We start from the raw sequence: 8,276 nt of genomic DNA on the forward strand, positions 1-8,276 counted from the left end.
GTATCCTCTTTAAAGCCACCTAAGACAGTGTTTCTCCACCTCGGCCACTTGAAGAGGCATGGACTTCAACTCCCAGAATTCTGTGAGGCACTAAACTCCTAGTCTCTCCATTCTGTCCCTCACCCCTGAATCACAGCATCACCCAGACCGTGTTCAGAAAGGACTCAGCAGAAACCAAAAGTCGATTATGGACGTCTGTTGTGACTCCCACCAGTGTGAGAATGTGAGAAGAATCCTGCTGGATCATGATCAGCCCAGCTAAATCAGCTTTTTTTCCTCGCGGAAGCCATTTTGATATTTCTGGGATGCTCAGCAGACAAGCAGAAGGTGGAAACATCATGCAACCCTATCATTATTCTCTGACATCGGTGATTTAGAGTCACGTAATAAGGAATATTGGCTTCTCAAGTGTAATAATCCTTGTCAGGGTGCCTTCAATCAGTTGTATTCTGTCCCCTTTAAAGCCATCTCAGTGATTCTCAGCAGTTGTAGCTTTAAGAAGCGTAGACTTCAACTCCCAGAATTCCCCAGCCAGCATGGGTGGCTGGGGAATTCTGGGAGTTGAAGTCCATGCCTCTTAAAGCTACAACAGGTGAGGAACACAGGCCTAAGGTTTTATAGTAAAAGATTCCCTAGGTTCATTATGTATTCATGCATTTATTTGCAAGTTTTGCTATCAACCCAAGGCAGCAAACATATTGAACACATCTTCCACCTCCTATTTTCCCCACCACCACCACAACAACCCTGTGAGGTGGGCTGGGCTGAGAGAGACTTTGCTTGTCAGAAGGTCGCAAAAGGCGATTGCATGACCCCGGGACTGCAGTATGAGTCATAAATACGAGTCAGTTGGCAAGCGTCTGAATTTTGATCATGTGACCCCAGGGATGCTGCAATGGTCGCAAGTGTGGAAAACCGTCATAAGTTTCTTTTTTCAATGCTGTTGTAACTTTGAATGGCCACTGAATGAACCGCTGTCAGTCAAGGACCATCTGTATAAACAGAGAGAAAGTTTGTTAAATGTCTCTGAAAAAGTCTCAGGAAGACATTGGAAGCAGATGTTCCCGTGTTTTATTTAAAGAGTAGCAGAAGTTGCATTTTATTATGCCCACCAATAATAATAATAATAATAATAATAATAATAACAACAACAACAACAACAACAACAACAACAACAACAACAACAACAACCAGGGCCAGCAGCTGCAGAACTACTAGAAGAAAAGGTGTTTACCCATCGCAAATACACAGTGATTGAAAACAAAGAAATAATGATCTGTTATTGCAGATCAAGTCCAACAAGAACAGGATATCTAAAACGAAACAAAATACAAAGACCTACGAATAGAAATAGAACGACTGTGACAAAGGCAAGCAAGGGTGGTACCAATAGTAATAGGCGCCTTGGATGCAGTCCCAAAACAACTGGAGCACCACTTGAACACCACTGGCATTGACAAATTCGCCATCAGTCAATTGCAAAAGGCGACCTTACTAGGAACTGCTTCCATCCTGTGACGATATCTATAATAATAATAATAATAATAATAATAATAATAATAATAATAATAATAATAATAATAATAATAATAATTATTATTATTATTATTATTATTATTATTATTATTATTATTATTATTATTATTATTATTATTATTATTTAATTTCTATACCGCCCTTCTCCCGAAGGACTCAGGGCGGTGTACAGGGCAATACAATAAAATACAAACTACAAAAATTAAAAAATATTAAATATTACAGCCCAATTCAATACAATTAATACAATAACATTAAAATACCCCTAAACCCATCAGACCAGGCCGGCTTGTTCAAATACATATGTAATACCATCAAACATCCACATCTGCCTATCCCATGTCCTTGGTAAGGACTCGATAGGTAGACAAAAATGACAAATCCAGTCTGAACGTCTGGCTGACTGTGCGATGATGATGATGATGATGATGATGATGATTAATAATAATAATAACAACAAGAACAACAATAATAATTTAAAGACTGCTTTTTTCTTGCCTTTCAATCTGAAGTACTGCTCAACCCTTATTTTCTTCCTGCAAGACAGACAGAGAGAGAGAGAGAGAGAGAGAGAGAGAGAGAGAGAGAGAGAGAGAGAGAGAGGGAACAGATGAAAAACAACCACAACTTTATCTACTGCGTAATTAATTTCAAATTGCATTTTTATCTCTCCAATTCCGCAGATTTGGCACTGTCTGTCTTGGTGGATATTATTATTTTTAATGTGACATTGTTTGGCTGTAAAGTAATATTGTTCTGTTCAACTCAGTCGCAAATTACATCCCTCAGGAGGGGATTTAGTCAAGAGAGCTCCATAATAAGACCTAGAAGGAATTTTTTGATATCGGGGCGATGATTAATCACTTGAAGTTTTCAAGTAGACCAGTGCCTTCCCTCATCTTTCCTGGCTCTTCTCCTTGCTGAGTCCCCTGAAGTTCTTTCTCCTGGGACAAAAGCCTCTGTTTATCAAGAGCTTGGCAATAAACAGTGTACATCGTGGAGGGGGAAATCAAGGCAAGACACTTTATTAAACTGCCACCAGCAAATCACCTTGAGGGCTGACGTTGCCATCCAAACTTCAGCAGCCTTCTTGTAGGAAGGAAAATGATGAGCCAATTTCCTGCGTACAAATGATAGTGAACCTCCAGTCTTGTTCAAACATTTCTAATTTCCTAATCCCTCTTTTTATCTTCCTAGGAGGAGAAGAAGGAGGCGGAGACTTTATTGTCTTTTGGGTGTGAGAATGAAATATGGGATTCAAGTTTCTTCAACTAAGCCTCAACTTCTAGTGGCTTCCAGAGTTATGTTGCATTGTATTGCTTTCGTGGCTGCGTTACGATTTTCTATTCCATTTTTTTAAAAAATTTCCCACAGCTCAAAGATTTCCTAATGACCACCTACCTATCTATCTAAATATGAACCAGGTCTACCCTGGTTTAACGTTTTTGAGATCAACGATATTCAGTTGAAGTTGCCACCTAGTTAGGTTGTTAAGAGCTATTGAGATGTCTACGGAGATGGTCAGTCGCCCAGATCATGTTTGTCCCAAAGATGCTTTTTCAAGAGCCAACTGGACATTCTTGGTTTTTCCTTGAAGACCTTTCATTTCTCATCCAAGAAGCTTCTTCAGTTCTGAACTGAAATGGTGGGGAATGAAAGGATTTATATTCCTTCCTTGCAGTCCTCTGGTCATTAACAAATATAAATCCCTCCATTCCCCACCATTCAGGCACAGATAAACCCCCAACAGCCCTCAGAGAGAGTGCTAATGGCCAGATAATAATAATAATAATAATAATAATAATAATAATAATAATAATAATAATAATAATAATAATAATAATAATAATAATAATTCCCCCATTGACTTGGCTGGTCAGAAGGTCGTAAAATACGGATCGCGTGACTTTGAGACACAGCAACGGTCATAAGTGTGAACCAGTTGCCAAGCCTCTGAGTTTTGATCCCATGATCATGGGGAGGCTGCAAAGGTCGTAGCTGAGAAAAACAGTCCTAAATCACATTTTTTCCCCTCTGTCTTTGTAAGCTTTAATAGTCACTAAACAAACTGTTGTAAGTTGAGGACTAGCTGGGTCTGGCAATTTTGGCTGGGTCTGGCAATTTTGGCCACCTGGTTAAACATCTCACAGTTCTTAAAGGTGCCAACCTTTTAGTTAGTAACCCTCCTTCATATTTAGAAGGTTACAATCAAGATTGCACTGCCTCACTGTTGCCTCATGTTTAATCTGTGGTGTAATCTGAAAAATACTATTGTTGAGACACATCCCAGTCAGTTGCTGTTGTTGTTACTTGCAAAGTCATGTCCGACCCATCGCAACCCTATGGACAATGTTCCTCCAGGCCTTCCTGTCCTCTACCATCTTCTGGAGTCCATTTAAGCTCACGCCTGCTGCTTCAGTGACTCCATCCAGCCACCTCGTTCTCTGTCGTCCCCTTCTTCTCTTGCCCTCGATCTTTCCCAGCATTAGGCTCTTCTCCAGCGAGTCCTTCCTTCTCATTAGGTGGCCAAAGTATTTGAGTTTTAGCTTCAGGATCTGGCCTTCTAAAGAGCAGTCAGGGTTGATCTCCTCTAGGACTGACCGGTTTGATCGCCTTGCAGTCCAAGGGACTCGCAGGAGTCTTCTCCAGCACCACAGTTCAAAGGCCTCGATTCTTTGGCGCTCAGCCTTTTTTATGGTCCAACTTTCACTGCCATACATTGCAACTGGGAAGACCATAGCCTTGACTATATGCACTTTTGTTGACAGGGTAATGTCTCTGCTTTTTACTGTGCTGTCTAGATTTGCCATGGCTTTCCTCCCCAGGAGCAAGCGTCTTTTAATTTCTTGGCTGCAGTCCCCGTCTGCGGTGATCTTCTGTCGAAGTGGTGCAAACTGGCTGAATCCCACCGCTGATCCCAGTACAAAAAAAGAGGTTGAGATCATAGGAACTCTTCAGAGAAAAGTAACAAAGATGAAGTCTTGGGTCTGGAGGCTAAAGCATATGACGAGCCATTGAGAGAACTAAGCCTGTCTAATCTAAAGAAGAGAAGGACCAGGGGTGACATGATAACAGCCTTCCTTTATTTGAGGAGCTTTCACAGACAAGAGGGAGTCAACTTATTCTCTATAATGCCTGAGGGCAGGACAAGAAGCAACGGATAGAAAATAATACGTGAGATAACCAAGCTAGAAATAAGGAGAAATTCCCGGACAGTGAGAACAATTAACCAGTGGAACAGCTTGCCTCCAGAAGTTCTGGGTGCTCCAAGATTGGAGGTTTTTTAAGAAGAGATTGGACAACCATTTGTCTGAAATGGTGTAGGGTTAAATCGCTCCCACCCCATTGCTGGCAATGGGGGGAAAAAAGTCACGATACGTTGCGACGCATCACGTGATGTTGTGAGCTTGACACCCCTGCACTAGAAGCTCTGTTCAGATTATTATTTGTAAGCTTAAAAGGTTCAGATCCGTATTTCAGCCTCTCCCATATTTTTTTCTTTCAAAAATTCTAGTCGGCAGAAGTTGGATACCGGTTAAAGCTGCCGCAGCAAGAGGCGAATCGTTGAAAAAGTAAAAGAAATCCGTGGTGGATTTCTTCTGCATCCCGAACCCCGGTTTCAATTCTAAACTTGCAGCTATACTTATTCATCACCAAATGCAAATCTTATGGGAATCCCTGTCAACCTTTCTCCTGTTTGGGGAAACTTGTTAACTATCCATCTTACCATACCGGCTGTTTTATGTAACTTAGTCCCCAAGCAACGTTTGTCACTGGAAGCATCAATCTCAGCTTCCTGTTGAAAACTGCCAACAGGAAAAATGAAAATTCCATCCCAGGCTCCAATAAATGAATATATATATATATATATATATATATATATATATATATATATATATATATATATATGTATATGTATATGTATATGTATATGTATATGTATATGTATATGTATATGTATATGTATATGTATATGTATATGTATATGTATATGTATATGTATATGTATATGTATATGTATATGCATATGCATATGTATATACGTATATACGTATATACATACGTACATACGTACATACATTCATATATATATATATATATATATATATATATATATATATATATATATATATATATATATATATATATATATATATATATATATAATGGGTACACTAAGACATCCTACTATTAAGTACAGTACATTGTGTTGTTTAAGTGTTCCCTTTATTTTTTTGAGCAGTATATATGTGTTTATGTTTGTGTGTGTGTGTGTGTGTGTGTGTGTATTCATTTTTTTGGGGGGATACCTCTACTAGTGTGCTGTTCAAAATACATTTCTTAATTCTTCTCTTTCTAGTGTTCCATTGCAGGATTAACCTCTGTCTGTCTGTCTGTCTGTCTGTCTGTCTGTCTCTCTCTCTCTCTCTCTCTCTCTCTCTCTCTCGGGAGGGTGGATAGTGGATGCTTCTGTTTGCGTTTTTATCAGTTCATAAAACAGCATCCCTTTCTTTCTGATGGTGTCTGAGCTGTGATTTCACTTATTAACAAGCAAATGTGTGAAAGAGACAAAGCCACCGTTTCCTCCTGGCTTGTTTGTGGGAAGAAGAGAGGAGAGTTATAAGATGGCTCAAATGCCTCTCTTGCTTGAGATTTCTATTTTGGGTTTTTAATTCGACACTTGAAAATTATTAGTCAGGTCAGAGCTTCATGCAGCCACTGTAAAATAAATATATGTGGCTAAGGTGTTTTCGGAACGTGATGTTTGTCTCTTTCTCTTGCCGACAAATGGATGTTTTCTTCAACGATATCGGTCTCTGTCTTACTCCACTCAAGGCAGGTTGTCTACTGGGATGGAATGTAGTCTGGATTCCCAGGAGGGAGAGGGTGCATTCTAAGGAAGCAAGAGGCAACTCAGTTCAGAAAGTTGGTGTGAGAGAAAGGGGGTGAAGATGGCTCCTCCCTAATAGTTCCCAGAGTATATGCTTTATGGGTGTATTGGCATACTTTAGTTTGGCAAGATTCTGTTTATATGTGAGGAACAATAAAGAAATCTGCTAGGAAGAATCGCAATGTGTCTTCGTTGGTTTGGGGAGTATGAGCACCTTCCTTCCTTCCTTCCTTCCTTCCTTCCTTCCTTCCTTCCTTCCTTCCTTCCTTCCTTCCTTCCTTCCTTCCTTCCTGTAGTCCAGATTCCCAGGAGAGAGAGAGTACATTCCAAAGAGGCTGAAGACAACTCCTCCTTAATAATTCCCAAAGTATATGGGAACTATTTATGGAGGTAGCAGCATGCTTTAATTTGGCAAGATTCTGTCTGTGGTTAAAGCAACAATAAAGAAATCTACTTGGAAGAATCACATGTCTTTCTTGGCTTTTTGAAGCCTGACACCCTATCACTGTACCTCAAAAAGATATTTCCTACTTTTATAACAAAGATGGCATTGTAAAACTAAGGTTTAAAGTTTTAATGAAGAGGAGGTCAACATTCTCTAAAGCGCCTGAAGGCAGAACAAGAAGCAACGGATGGAAATTAATCAAGGAGAGAAGCCACCTAGAACTAAGGAGGAATTTCCTGACAGTTAGAACAATTGTTCAGTGCAATGGCTTGCCTTCAGAAGTTATGGGTGGTCCATTAGTGGAGGTTTTTAAGAAGAGATTGGACAACCTTTTGTCTGAAATGATATAGGATCTCCTGCTTGAGCAGGGGGTTGGACTAGAAGACCTCCTAGGTCCCTTTCAACTTTGTTACTCTGTTACCTTGTTATTATATTTTTGAGGGGATGATTTCAGAAATAATGTGAAGGCATACAGAAAGGCCAACAGGATGAGGTGGCGACTATAAGAAAATGAAAAGAGAAAGACTCCAAGAGAATGGACCACCATCTCCATGGGAACAGAAATCAAGGGGATCTGAAGAATCACAAGAATCAAGAAATCCGCTATAGTCTAATTGGACATGTTGGAGGCTAAATCATATGATGAATGGCTAAGGAAACTAGGTATATTTAGCCCAACAAAGAGAAGACTTAGCCAAACATGATGGCATCTCCCAACACTTGAGGGGCGTTCACAGAGAAGAGAGGGTCCATTTATTTTCTGTACGACCTGAAGGGAGGATGAGAAAAAAAAGGGTGTGTGTGTGGAAGCTCATCAGAGGGAGATCCAAGCTGGAAATCAGGAGGAATTTCCCAACCTGGGGACAATTGAACAATGAAACTGATTGACTCCAGGTATTGTGGCTGCTCCATCACTGGAGTTCTCAAGAAAAGGATGTACAAACTTTTGCTCGGGATGATATAAGGACTCTTGCCTTGGGCAGGGTGTCGGAGTAGAAGACTTCCAAGTCCGCCCTATGACTCTATGAGTAGACAATGTGCTGAATAATTAGGATGAATATCTTTTTGAAGAATTCTTGGACAATCAGCAATCAAACCACGGTGGCATCCTTCCCTATTTCCTCTGTAGCCACAGTTCTTCCAACAACCCAGGTACGGAAGGCTCTCTCCAGCCCTTCATTGATCCCTCTTAAATGTGGGTGGCCTTACCCTGCTCCCTTACCTATCAGGCTGCTGCTTCTAACTACCGGCTACTTTCGTTATTGGTGTTTCCGATGCTTTTTTGTATTGTGTCAAGAAATATCTACACTGTAGACATTGACCGTAGAGCTTCAAAATGTCCTTGGAGAACACTGTGTTTGAAAATTCAGGTAATCAGAGTTCCATGTCTATTGTCAGACTTTG

The sequence above is a fragment of the Vipera ursinii genome (assembly GCF_947247035.1).
Source record: "Vipera ursinii genome assembly, chromosome: 7".
Classification (NCBI taxonomy): Eukaryota; Metazoa; Chordata; class Lepidosauria; order Squamata; family Viperidae; genus Vipera; species Vipera ursinii.